A 14,617-nucleotide genomic window follows, 5' to 3' on the forward strand; every position below is an offset into this window, starting at 1 on the left:
TGGAGGTGGTCGAAATCTTGTTGGAATGGCAAAACGATGAGAGAAACAGATAGAGGGTGAAAATCTGATGAGGTTAGGCTTTGGAATCACTCAAATCGGTGAAGATTTGAGTAATTTCGGGTTTGGTGAGGGTGGGTATGGCAAAAGTGTCGAGTGCGGCGAGGAGGAAGGGAGGAAAAAGGTGTGAGGGTGAAGGTTTTAAATAAACGTGGGAAAGAGAAGACTTACCTGTTTGTGAGTGACGGGCGACACCTAGGGTGGTGACGCGCGACACTTGCAAAGTGCGAATGGTATTTTCCTCGTGCCCGATCCGCTTCCGATTCCCCTCCGGTTCTGGAATTCCGGTTAAGCTAGGTCCTAAATTTTTTTTTTTTTTTTTTTTTTTATTTTTTTTTTAAATAACAAGTGACAGGCGACACCGAGTATGGTGTCGCTCGACACCAGCCCTGTTTCACCTGTTACACGAAAAGAAAAACGAAAATCAACTGAAACAAAAAGACTTATTTACAGACTCACCAGTGGATCGCCTTCCACCAAGCGCTTGTTTAAAGTCATTAGCTTGACTTGATGGCGATTCAGGCAGGAGGTGCACCATCCAGAGGCACGATATGTCCATCCGGAATCTCAGCTTTGGCCCAGTAGTACTTCACTCTTTGTCCATTGACTGTGAACTCTCTGCTACCATCTGGTGTGAGGAGGACGATAGCACCATAGGGGCGAACCTCTTTGACTATGAAAGGACCTGACCATCGAGAACGAAGTTTACCAGGAAACAATTGCAAACGAGAGTTATACAAAAGTACCTGATCATTCGGTTCGAATTGCCTGGAGAGGATTTTGGAATCATGATACGCCTTGGTCCTCTCTTTGTACAGCTTCGAATTCTCATAGGCGTGGTATCTGATTTCGTCCAACTCATTCAGCTGTATCCGTCTCCTCTCTGCAGCAGACTTGATGTCAAAATTCATCAGCTTTATCGCCCAAGCTGCCTTGTGTTCGATCTCCACTGGAAGGTGACAGGGCTTTCCATAGAGCAGGTGGAAAGGTGTGGTGCCTAGAGGTGTTTTGAACGCTGTCCTGTACGCCCAGAGTGCATCGTCCAACTTCGCAGCCCAATCCTTTCGAGTTTTACCCACTGTCTTCTCCAGAATCTCTTTGATCTGACGATTCGACACTTCGACCTGTCCACTTGTCTGAGGGTGATAAGGAGTTGCAACTCGATGATGAACTCCATGCTTCCTTAGGAGTTTTTCGAAAATCTTGTTAATAAAGTGAGAACCACCATCACTTATAACAATTCGAGGCACTCCAAATCGAGGAAAGATGATGGTCTTGAACATCTTAAGGACCACTGAAGAATCGTTGGTGGGACTGGCAATGGCTTCGACCCACTTTGAGACATAATCAACAGCAACCAGGATGTACTTGTTCCCATAAGAAGAGGGAAAAGGACCCATGAAATCGATACCCCAGCAGTCGAATACCTCAACCTCAAGGATGAAATTCTGTGGCATCTCATGTCGTTTGCTGATCTTTCCTCTCCTCTGACAAACATCGCACTGCGAGATGAATGCATGTGCGTCGCAAAACATGGTGGGCCACCAGAAGCCTGCTTGAAGAACCTTAGATACTGTTTTGAATGTTGCAAAGTGTCCAGCATATTCGGATCCATGACAATGAAACAGCACTTCTGGAACTTCTGACTCTGCAATGCATCTTCTGTAAATCCCATCAGAACAGTGCTTGTACAGATATGGCTCATCCCAGTGGTATCTTTGCAGCTCTCTCAGGAACTTCTTCTTTGCATAGCCCTTAAAGTTCTCAGGCTCAGCCTCTGCAGCGAGATAATTGGCAATATCGGCATACCAAGGGCGTTGGGTAGCGGATACAGCAGCTGAACTGGTCTCAGGAAGTCTGTTTCGAATTTGGGAGGTCTCTGTGTTCGCTTGAGAAAGGTGACGCGCGACACTAGTGGTGGTGTCGCTCGACACTAACGTTCCTCCAACTCGAAAAACCTGCAATTCTTCGTCAAAACTGCTCTGGATTTTGGTTTCCACATAATACACATTCTCTTCTGGCAGGAAATCGTCTATGGGTACGTCGTCTTCAACCCTGATGCGTGAGCGATGATCTGCCACACCATTCTCAACCCTCTTCTTGTCTTTGACCTCAATATCGAATTCCTGAAGGAGTAATACCCATCGCAGCAACCTTGGCTTTGCATCCTTCTTCTGCATCAAGTATTTGAGGGCAGAATGGTCTGTGTGCACAATCAACTTCGATCCCACAAGGTATGGCCGAAATTTCTCAAAAGCAAAGACCACAGCCAACAGCTCCTTCTCAGTGGTAGCATAATTCCTTTGAGCATCATCCAGAGTTCGACTGGCATAGTAGATGGCATGAAACTTTTTATCCTTCTTCTGTCCTAGAACAGCACCAACAGCAAAATCACTAGCATCACACCTCACCTCAAAAGGTAAATTCCAGTCAGGAGGCTGCACAATGGGGGCGCTTATCAGAGCATGCTTGATCTGTTCGAACGCAGCAAGGCACTCATCTGTAAACTCAAACTTAGCATCTTTGCAGAGCAGAGCAGTAAGAGGACGTGCAATCTTTCTGAAATCCTTGATGAAGCGACGATAGAACCCTGCATGACCCAGAAAACTTCTAACCGATTACGCAGAATCAGGTGGTGGCAAGCTCGTCATGACGTCAGTCTTCGCACGATCCACTTCGATGCCAGCTGCAGAAACCTTGTGCCCAAGCACAATCCCATCTCTGACCATAAAGTGACACTTTTCCCAGTTAAGGACCAAGTGCTTCTCTTCACAGCGAGCCAGAACTTTGCAGAGATTATCCAGACAGTCCTTAAAAGATGATCCGTAAACTGAGAAATCATCCATAAAGACCTCCATAAAATCCTCAATCATGTCAGTGAAGATGGACATCATACATCTCTGAAACGTCGCAGGAGCATTACAGAGTCCAAAGGGCATCCTGCGATATGCGAAAGTGCCGTATGGACATGTAAAGGTGGTCTTCTCCTGATCGTCTGGGTGGATAGGGATCTGGAAAAATCCTGAGTACCCATCGAGGAAGCAGTAGTAGGGATGGCTTGCAAGTCTCTCCAGCATCTGATCGATAAAGGGCAATGGGAAGTGATCTTTCCTGTTTGCTGCATTCAGCTTCCTGTAATCGATGCACATCCTGTGTCCAGTCACTGTGCGCGTCGGAATCAGCTCATCCTTGTCATTCTTCACAACTGTAACCCCTCCTTTCTTGAGAACCACGTGCACAGGGCTCACCCAAGCACTATCTGAAATTGGATAGATGATTCCAGCTTCCAGTAGCTTCATGATCTCCTTTTTGACGACGTCTTTCAGGTTAGGGTTCAGCCTGCGCTGGTGCTCGATCGACGACTTCGACTCATCCTCCAGGTGGATTCTGTGCATGCACAAGTCTGGTGAGATACCTGAAATATCATCAAGAGAATAGCCAAAAGCTTTGCGATAATTGCGCAGCTTGCTCAGTAGTAAGGTAACCTCAGCATTGTTCAAAGAAGAATCGATAATGACTGGATAAGTAGAATTAGAGCCTAGGAATGCGTACCTTACTCCTGCAGGGAGCTGTTTGAACTCAAACTTAGGAGCTTTCTCCTCACTCCAGTCGGATAACTGCTTCACCTTCGCAGGAGTCTCAAGCTGTTCAGCCTGCGATGCTAGCTGCATCACATGCTCGCTAGAGTCCAACATCTTTGAGTAAGATGCTGAAATTTCGTCCAAGTGTTCAGCTTCAGATGCAGATGTGGTCAAAGCTCTCTCAAGTGGGTCTGTAGGAAGCATCTCATGGAAAAACTCCTCAGCAAACTCTGTGAGAGTGTCGACATAGAAGGTCTGACCATCGATGGTGGGCTTCTTCATCAGCTTGTCCATGTCAAAGTTCATTACCAGATCTCCAACATTCAGAGCAATCCTGCCTTTCCTGACATCGATGATAGCACCTGCTGTAGCTAGAAAAGGTCTCCCAAGGATAAGAGGATCCTTAGGCTCCTCTCCATACTCCAAAACCACAAAGTCAGTCGGTATCATGCAGTCTCCAACCTTGATTGGAACATCTTCTAGCACCCCTTCAGGTATCCTTGTCGAACGATCAGCTAGGATGAGGGAGATCCTTGTTGGCTTGAAATCAGTCATGCCGAGATTGACAGCTACCGAATAAGGCATGAGGTTAACACTTGAACCCAGATCACACAGCGATCTCTTGAATCTCTCTGTGAAGATAGAGCAATCCAAGACAAAGCTTCCTGGATCAGACAGCTTCTCTGAATTCGGTTCTGAATCACTGCACTGACTTGCTCAGATATCATCATCACTCCCTGTTCATGGCTGAGATTATTGGTTACCATTCGCTTCACATAACGTCTGATAACAGGAGTGATTTTTACAGCATCAACCAAAGGTATCTCAATCACAAGCTTTTCCATCAGAGGTTTGCATCGTGCATCATCAAGCTCTTGCTTGGACTTCCTAGGGCTCCTTGGGTAAGGAACTTTAGGTTTGTAGACTTTTTCCTCTGCAGATTTCGGATTCGGAGCATCAACAGCTTCGCTCTACAATTGGTGACGCGCGACGCTAGTGGTGGTGTCGCTCGTCACCGGCTCTGCAATCTCAGGAACTGCGTCAGAACCTTCTAAGTCCACGACTTCAGGTGCAGGAGGCGTCTTCTTGGGCTCAGAACTCAGATTTTTACCACTCCTCAACGTGATAGCATTGCAGTGATGCCTTGGATTGGTGTCAGTCTTCCCAGGAAGAAAACCCTCTTGCCTTTTAACAGAACCTGCAGTTTGGGCTACCTGTGTATCGAGCTGCTTGACATGGGTGTTCAGAGCTTCGATTTTTCCATTCAGATCGAGGTAGAGAGCATCCATCTTCCCATTAAAGTCCACGGTGAGCTTCTGCTGACCTTCCAGAATCTGTTCCAGCATAGACTTCATCTCATTGTCAGGATTTTGAGGTTGAGATGAAGGAGTGCTGTAGTTTCTGGAAAAACTGTTGCTGGAAAAAGGTTTCTGGTAGTGAGGCTTAGGCGTGTAACCAGAGAAGTTCTGATTACTGTTGAAGGTATTCCTCTGATTGTTTCCACTGTAATTTCCACTGTAGCTTCTGTTACCTTGCTGATTACCAAACCTCTGACCCTGAAATCCTGATCCACTGACAAAGTTGACATCCTCTTCCTCAGCTGCATCCTCAGGTTCGAAACTCTCCACCTCCTGTGCGAATCTGACAGATTTCTTACCCACTAAAAGGCTATGCACAGAATCAAGTTTAGCCTTCACTTCAGCGATCTGCGATCTATCCATGTTCCCAGCTTGCTTCTTTCGCTCAAGATCAGCATTCTTGGTGCTGTTGCTGGATGCCAAATTTTCGATGAGCTCAACAGCTTCGTCTGGGTATCTGGTGTTGAAGTTTCCATTGCTCGCTGCATCAAGAGCCATCTGATACCTCCAGTCGATGCCTCTGAAGAAAATACCCAGCAACTGCACATCGCTGAAGCCATGATGAGGGCAGTCTCGCTGGTACGATTTGAATCGCACCCAAGAAGCCTTGAACGCTTCAGTAGGGTCCTGAGAGAAAGTTGAGATCTTAGTCCTCAACTCCTCAGACCTAGCATCGTCGAAGAAGTTGTGCAGGAAGGCGTTCCTGGTCTCTTCCCAAGTGGTGAGTGATCCTGGCTCCAATTGCTTCAACCAGTTAGCTGCTTCTCCAGCAAGAGAGTAAGGAAACAGCTTGCAGAGGAGGAAATCATTGGACACTCCATTGTATTTGATGCTGGTGACAAAATCCTCAAACCTCTCGATGTGATCCATAGGGTGCTCATGAGAGTGGCCATGGAAAGGATGCTGACCCACAAGAGTGTAGTACACAGGCTTCAGCTCAAAATCGTTTCTTTGAAACGCAGGAGCGCGAATCGCAGAACGATTTGCATAGAACTGCTCAGGCCTGTTGTAGTCTCCAAGTGTTCGTCCACGTCCAGCTGCAGGTGCAGGTTCCCTCGCATTCCGATCCTCTGGAGCGTTCCTCTGTTGTGGAACGATCGCAGCATTCCCACGCGGTGCAGGTGGTGGGTTCTGGTCAACAACATCCACTGGTAAAGGAGCTGGTGGAATGATGTTACCATCTCCATCAATCCTTTGGCCTCTCGCATTGCACAGATGACCCTCTCGGTCTCTCCAGGTTCCATCATCATCACGAACAAGTCCATTGGCATTTTCCATCATTGCCGGATCTCTTGCTTTCCGCTTCGTTCGCTCTAACTCAGCTAGCTGTTCGTTGCTCAAATTCACTAGCGGGATGTCCTTGTTGTTCCTGGTTCCACGAGTATGCATAAACCTGAAACACCAAAAACAAAGAGAGAAAACGAAAATAAGTAAACTAGGTTAAAGAAAAGAAGGTGTCGCGCGACACCACAAGTGGTATCGCTCGACACTAAGTCGAAAAACTTAGTCGAAACTCAAAAACTAGGTTTAATGGCGAAATCAAGTCCCCGGCAACGGCGCCAAAACTTGATATGCTCAAAGTTTAATCCATAAGCTACTCTGCAAGAGCACAGATGTGCAGTTGTAGTATGTAGGGGTCGAACCACAGAGACAAGAAATCACTCAATAAACCTTATGTAGATAGAGTTACGCTAAGCCGAAATATGCAGAACAAATAACAATGCAACAGAAATAAATAAAGCAGCGATGAAGACAGTTGTAAATTCGATGTGATAAAGGATAGGTCTAGGGTGATTTTCAGGAGATCAATGAATGCAAATCAACTTAACAAGTCAGGATTCAGTTATTAAGCACGGTTCTTGAACTCGAAACACAGAACTATAATTAACCAACTTCCGTTGTGAGAATTATCTAAGTTAAAATCCTAGAATTTCAAATTCCTTTGTAAATCCTACAGATTTAAACCAGCCTTAATGCACAAGTTCGATATGTTCACAAAGCTCCTAAACCAAATTCCTTTGCGAATAGTTACTTTGCTCAACTCAGGTTCTTTCCAGTTATTCAATTACACTTCCGTGTCAATTAAGCAACCTAAGATCTAAGTTCTAGATGATCAGTCTAGAATTAGCTTTAAGAACAACCTAAGGTGAAGAACAAATAGATATGAACCCTAACTAGCAAGTTAATCAAACATTCAAATAAAACCCTAATTAAACCCTAAACCTAACAGGTGATCTACTCAGACATGGTTATTGAAATAACAAACATGATGAATAGAAAGCAATAGAATAAATCGAAATAGATAAAGGGGTTCGAAATCTTCTCTCTAAACGAACAGAGTACAGACTTGTCTCCCCAAGCTCAGAAATCGCAAAAGCCGAAAACTCAGAGTATCTCTCTCTCAAAAATCTAAGGTGTGTGTAAAAAGGGAATAAAAATCCTATATATATCTCTAAAACACGTCTTGGGCTTCCTTGAAAACGTTTGGGCCCAACTCCTTCTTCATATAGGAAACAAAATCGCCTTTTCCTTATTTCTCTGACAAGTGTCGCGCGTCACTCTCCATGGTGTCGAGCGTCACTAAAGCACAAAATCCATACTTGACGAATTTGATCCTGATTAAGCTCCAAAGTGCTCCAAAGTCTCCAGTTAAGCTCCAGACGTACCTATGACCTGAAAAGACTTCAAAAGACTCGAAAGACACTAAAAAGACTCTATAAATAAGACATATACCATGGTTAAAAACCATAAAAACCATGATATATCACATCATTGGTTTTAATAAAAGTAATCAAAAACAGTAAAGAAAAGAGATGAAGAAAGCTTCTCTATTGAAAAACTCGGACTTGAACAATCTTCTACAAAAATCGCATAAAAACGGCTAAAGGAAAAAGGGTTTCTGTAAAGTATGAAGGGTTGTTGCTAAAAACGACCTAGATAACAAGTATTTATAGTCTTCAATACTCCATGGTCTCTAGGGTTCCGAAATTGAGGCTGAGAATGACTTTGGGCTTCAGAAATATGGGCTTTAGTTCGGAGTTAGCCGGCCGCGGTCGGGAATGACGTGACCGTGGGAAATAGGTGGCTGGCCGCGGTCGGGAGGCTTGTGACCGCGGAGAATGGGCTGTTGGCCGCGGTCGCGTGACTTGCTGGCTGTCTTCGAGTGGCTCCGAGGCTAATGGAATATCTTGAGATCCAACCGTTGGAATGTCTCCAAACCAAGTGCATTTGAAAGCTGGTTGAGTCTTCTATAAGTTGTCCAATTTTGAGGGTGATCAGACGGTGAGAAGGTCTTCGTCTCTCCATGAGAGTTCTGACGGTCTGCATTTATCCAAAAGAGTCTTTTTGTTCCAATTTGTGCCTCTTTATCCCAAATTACCTGAAAAGTCTTTTATAATCCGAAAACATAGAAATCCTTTGAAAACCTTTGAAAATGGAGTAAAAACACCTTTAAAAGACATTAAAGTGATCCATACAAATGGTCAAAATCCGGTGTTATCAACTCCCCCAAACTTAGTCTTTTGTTTGTCCTCAAACAAAACAAAGGCTAAATCTCGGCTAGAGGTTTAAAAACGCAGGAACTAAACAAAATCTCAGAGACCAAACTTCTAGACCAATATCAATCAGTATGCATCAATCGGGAATAGCCTGGAAAATTCTCACTAGCAATACAGGTATAACTAGTCCGTCAATCCGTCATGCGGAAATCTATGCACTAAGATCTAACTTCCAGTCAACTAGCTCTTAACATTCATTAAAAATCTCGGTGGTTCTCATCAAAGAAAGTCTAGGCAAGGCAATCTAGGCTAGGTATCAAAAAGGGTTATTCTAGGGGTAAGGCTTAAAGTGTTTTTGGGTTACCTAGAGGTCTGGAGGATGCAGGATATTATGCAAAACCGCAAGAGAGAGTGAAGCTGTTGGTATCCCCAGTTTTCAGTCACTTTCTTCTTGCCATAGATTCCTAGTCTTCTTCCTCAGGTTCTCTCCTAACTCCCCCAGACATAGATTTTTGTAAATTTTTTAATATCGTAGCTCTATAAACGCTTAGTAGTTGCTTCTTGCTCCAAAAATTTCGACAATCTAGGACTCATTAAGCTTTTTGTTTCGATGCCTGCCTAAAATCAATGATGAGAAAATTAGATGTCAATATTAATGTCAAATAAAATGAGCTAGTATATCATGTCAGAAAGAATCTTCATGAATAGAAGTCCTCTGGTGGGAGTTCGTAGTGCGAGTACTCTAGCTACCGCCTAGTCTAGTGCTAACCACAAATGAGCTATCATGCATAGTGTAGAAGCGTGCAGGTCTAAATCATCATAGTTTTGTGTCAAACATTCCTGAAAAATACTTAATGTCGAATAGGTTACATATTAAAATTTTAAAAGTGCTTGAAATTTGAAAGCAAAAGCAAGAAAATGATTAGTACGGATAGACATCCTCCCCCAGACTTAAATCACACTGTCCCCAGTGTGAAAAAGTTGGTGAGAAAATGGTGAATAAAAGCGAAATAAAATAAGATAAAAGAAAAGAAAATGATGATAGAACCGTGATGGCAGTGAAGTGCTGATCAATCACTCATCCTCCGATGTGTCTGCTGCGAACTGGTGCTGGTCCTGTAGGAAGGTGACAACGCGCTCAAAGCGTCGTCCCTGTCTCTCAACTCTGCGCTCCAGATCAAAATATGTGTGCGATGATGTAGATGATGAGGTGTGGCCAGTCGAAACAGATGGCTGGAAGTGAGCACGGGCCGCAGCTGCATCGCGTTTTACCTTGGCCACTATGTATTGGCCAATGGTGAATGGTAGACGAGGTACAGATGGCAGAAACTCATCGGGTTCCGGAGTCCATCGTGGACGTCCTCCGTTACATAATCTCGGGACTGATGCCGAAGGCAAGCAGACTCGGTGCTCCTTAGTGCCAGTGCAATACTTGTAACCAAACCTGTCTGGATCGAAAGCGGCACGAGAGATAGTGTGATCGCGAGAGAGATAAAGTAGGTCATACCAGACATCGGGAAGTGGATCATCAGATGAGAAATCGAATCCTACAGCTTGTAGTATCACTGTAATAGCGCTCCCGTAAGCTGGAGTAGCGTCCTCGCAACCGTGTAAATCATGCTTCACCTTTACCATGTTCTGTGCTATGATCCAGACAAAGCAGGCGAGTCGTGGGTCGTCCATAAATGGCATTTGAAGTGTAATGAGCTCGGTCTTCAAAACACATCCCATGTTGGCTTTAGAGAAAATCGTGTGTGCTAAGAGTTTGTGCACAACTCTCACTGCAGGATGAGTAAGAAGGGCTGACTTGGATCTCCCGCTATCATAGACTCCATGACCCATCTCTCTCCACAAGTCAAAATCGGGTTCATCTTCAATGTAAATGCCATCGGTGTATGGAAGCTTAAGAGCTTCACAAAGTGCAGAAATGGTGAGCGAGTAAGGCTGTCCACGGATAGAGAATGACAAGATGCCATCTGATGCTCTGGGATTCCTCTTCTTCGTATGGTGGAGTGTAATAGTTGCTAAGAACTCGCGGACTAGCTCAGGATAAGTTGGAAGGTTCAGCTCCATGTAGGATCTCAGCTTAAGTGCATCGATGTACCAGATTACATCTTCTCTAATTCCAAGCATCTCAAGTGTATGATAATCAATGCAATGCGTGGGTTTGATGGCCAGCTTCTTGAAACGTCTTGCATAGTCCACTCTCGGGTTTATCTCCTTGCCAATGTATCGAATCTGTGGTGGCTCAGGAGTTGCTCGTGTTTCTCTTCTGGAGCAATCTCATCACATAGTTTCTTCTTCTCGGTCTGACTTGGTTCAGCATGTACTCTCCTAGAGTAGCATCATCGGGAATGTCCTCAGAGCTGTCAGCAGTGCGACGGCTTCTTCGGGATCTGGTTTGTTCCATTTTTCTGCAAGACGAGATGATTCTTGGAAAAAGAGTGAATATGGATACTGATTTTAACACATTAACGATCAGTTATACTAATATTAGTATAAAGAGATTAATTAAAACCATAAGCAAGCCGAATTGACATTGAATCAAAGAAATCGAGTAGTTCATGACTAGATTCGGATTTTTGATGTTCTCAACATAGAAATCTTCTAAAAATTGGTTTTAATGAGTAATTTCCATGTCAAATCTATAGGTTACCTATTACTAATCACTAATCACACAAGACTTAATCAGATTCATCCATTTTGCTGTTCCAAATTCGATTTTTATAAAGCATGTAGAATCCAAATTTCAGAAGTCTCAATTCCTCTTAAGCTAGGTGTTAAAATCGATTTTTAGATAACCTAAAAGAATAATCTATTGTTCTTAAGCTATTTCCACCATCAATAAACCAAGATTTGGGCTTTTTAAGAAAACCCTAAGTTCTAAAATCAATTGAAAATGGCGAGTTTGAGCTTCATACCTTGCTGGAAAGAGAGATTTGATGACAGAATTGAAATCAGCTTTGAAAAAGAGTGAGGTTTGGGCCAAGAATCTCTTAAAAAGCTTAAGAATTGGAAAATGTGTTATATCTCCTAAATCCCCAAGTCTTTTGGAAGAGAAGAGAAAAAGGAGTTTTGATCCAAAAAAATGCATTTCCTTCCTTTAAAAAGCGTTTTTGTAGCAAAATCGGGAAATTTCTGGGAATTCTTAAGTTTGCGGGAACTTACCTTTCTTGTCTTGCACGCAACGGAGGTTTAAAACTTACGGAAAATCTTAACGGGCTTTACCGGGAATACTCCAGAAATCACTGGGAAACTCCGGGAACTTTTGAAAAGCGGTGGAAATCCGCATTCCCATCTCAACGACTAACGGCCGTGGTCAGGAGACGCGCGACCGCGGCGATCATGGGCTCGGCCGCGGTCACATTCACGGTGCCGCGGTCGATGCTCCCTTGGTCGCGGGTTGGTTGGTCGCAACTGCGGCCCTTTCTCCTGCGGCCTTTGTCCAACCTTCTGGTCTTTGCCGGGCTGAGCAGCTAAAAACCTACCCTTTTCTTCTTTGTTTTTCTAATTTTCTGATTTTTTTTGTGTTTTTGTTTTATAAAATATCTGAAACTTAAAAGAAAAAGAAAGCATAAATTGTAAAAAGGAAAAGAAAACTAAAACAAAGAGTACCTAAATGGGTTGCCTCCCATTAAGCGCTTTTGTTTTAAGTCGTTTAGCTCGACGTAGGCAAGAAGAATCAGGCTGATTTGAATGGCACTCCACTTGATGTGCCCTTATCACTTCCGGTCGCCGAAGGTTTTACTTCTTCTCCTTGAGGAACCGTCTTCTTTCCTTTACTCTTCTTTCGGACTTTAACATTGTTTAAAACCCTTTTTGTGTTTTCGATCAGCTCCTGGATTTGGTACTCACTAGTTTCTGTTGCATCCGGTGGAATGATGATCTTGATCTTTGCAAAAGCTTTCGGCTTCTCCTTTTCTTTCTCTTTTGGCCGGTTTCCTTTGCTTGGAAAATCATATAGGATAGTCGGGTAAAACCTTCTGCGATCTACATTGAGGAAAACAGCATGCCGGTTTGCGTGATCGATTACTGCTCCTACGGTAGCTAGGAATGGTCTCCCGAAAATGAGTGGCCTCTCCTTGTCTTTATCCATCTCCAGGACTTGGAAATCTGCTGGAACAATCTTGTCTCCCACTAGAACTTGTAGATCATGAATCATCCCTTCAGTATCTTTTTGAGATGAATCTCCAAAGACAACCTTAACCGTCGATGTCCTTAAGGTTTTTATGCCCAATTTTTAGGCAAATGTCTTTGACATGATGTTGACATTGGCTCCGGAATCGCACAGGCAGTCTGTGAACTTGATTCCTGAAATGAAACATTGGAAAACAAAACATCCCGGATCGTCGGCTTTTGTAAGCCTTTGAAACGGTGATCGTTGAGGTACCTTAAATGGTGGCTGCTTGCCATCGACATCCTTGTAAAGTGGTACAAAGATTGGGGTTTCTTCTTTCTTTCCATCGGTTCTGGCCTCTTCTTCGGGCAGTGTGGTTATGGCGTTGCAAAACCTCTTAGGGTTATCATCAACTCTTCCTGGAAGAACTCCACTTTGCCTCTTCATAGAGTCGGCTGTTTGGGCAACTTGCACGTCTAGCTTTTTGACGTGCGAAGATAAAGCTTCAAACTTCCCGTTCAGGTCATCGTACATGCAGTCAACTTTCACGTTCACTTCTTTAGATGCTTTTTCATTCGTCATAACGAGCTGTTGGATCGACTGTTCAAGTTTACCGATTTGTGAAGCTAGCTGGTTCGTCGTGGCTCCTTGCTGTTGTACAAATTGATTGTTAAAACCCGTACCTTGGTAGTCATATGGCTGTCGCGGTTGATAAGCTCCTGTCCCTCCGAAGTTTCCACCTTGGAACTTGTTTTGGAAGGATTTTTGCTGTGGTGGGTAGTACTGATCTTGAGGATTCTCCACATTTGGATTGCGGTAAGAGAGATTGTTGTAATTTGCACTCCGGAAGTTGTTGTTGAAACCATTGTTGAAGCGATTTTGATATGGTACTAGTGCTCCTACGTAGTTCACCTCTTCTTCTTGAAAGGCTTGATTAATGTGATCGATATCACTAGGTCCTTCATCTTCTGCGCCATTGTTGGTCTCACAAGCATGGATTGGGCGATTGTTGCTCTTCAAAAGCTGGCTCATCATGTTCTTCAACTCGGTCATCTCTTTGTTGTCTGTTCCGGTTTGCTTCGTCGAGCGATCGTATTCAGGACAATCATTGCTATTGGCTTGAGCCGAATTCTCGATGAGGGCTCTTCCTTGTGCTATCGTTTTTTGTCCAAAATCTTCATTGCTAGCTGTATCAAGCGAAAGTTTGTATTTTGGTTGCAAACCTCGGTAAAATATGCTCAGCAGGCTTGATCCAGGAAATCCATGGTGAGGGCAATCACGTTCATACTCCTTAAAACGTTCCCAGGCTTCATAGAAATATTCAGTCGGCCCTTGTTGAAAGCTTGAGATCTTTGTTCTCAACAAGTTCGACCTTGACTTAGTATAGAAGTGATTTAGGAAAGCAGTTTTACACTCTTCCCAATTAGTAATCGATCCTGCAGGCGAAGATTTCAACCAACGGTGAGCTTTGTCTGCTAATGAAAAAGGGAACAACTTACACTTTAAATAGTCTGCTGGAACTTGGTTTGTTCTCATCATGCTGCAGATTTCTTCAAAGAGATCAATATGGTCCATTGGGTGTTCAGAAGGAACTCCATGGAATTGGTTTTGTTTCACCAATGAGATGATTTGAGGCTTGACTTAAAACTCGTTCCGGTTCGGAAATGGAACTTGAATTGCAGATCGGTTCTGAAAATTTTGAGTAGGTGCATCAAAATCAGCTATGCGATGGTTCCTGGCTTGTCTTCGGTGTTGATTTGCTGGCTGCACAGGGCGGTTAGCGCGCCCATTCGGCTGCATTCCTTGGTGGTCACCATCGGCTGCATTGATGGGTGCATCAAAGTCTTCACGTTCTTCTTTCTCGCGATTCTGGTTGTTTCTCGGAGGAACCTCATCCTCCTCTCCATCTTGTCGAGCATGATCACCTCCTATGTGATCATTCTCTTCATTTTCTCCATGTTCGGACCCGTCTTGGTCCATCTTTATAGCTCGGTTAATAGGATCTTC

The 14,617-nt window shown here is 43.9% G+C and overlaps 2 non-coding genes across 2 annotated transcripts; both read left to right on the top strand.

Annotated features, from left to right (window-relative positions):
• Window positions 1-5,549: 5,549 nt before the first annotated feature.
• Window positions 5,550-5,656, top strand: LOC112082547. The gene has a single exon (XR_002897216.1). It is a non-coding gene; the product is annotated as a small nucleolar RNA R71 (small nucleolar RNA).
• An 8,212-nt stretch (window positions 5,657-13,868) lies between these two features.
• On the top strand, window positions 13,869-13,973 carry LOC112082523. The gene has a single exon (XR_002897197.1). It is a non-coding gene; the product is annotated as a small nucleolar RNA R71 (small nucleolar RNA).
• The last annotated feature ends 644 nt before the right edge of the window (window positions 13,974-14,617 follow it).

The sequence above is a fragment of the Eutrema salsugineum genome, unplaced genomic scaffold (assembly GCF_000478725.1).
Source record: "Eutrema salsugineum unplaced genomic scaffold, Eutsalg1_0 scaffold_1, whole genome shotgun sequence".
In the NCBI taxonomy this organism is placed as follows: Eukaryota; Viridiplantae; Streptophyta; class Magnoliopsida; order Brassicales; family Brassicaceae; genus Eutrema; species Eutrema salsugineum.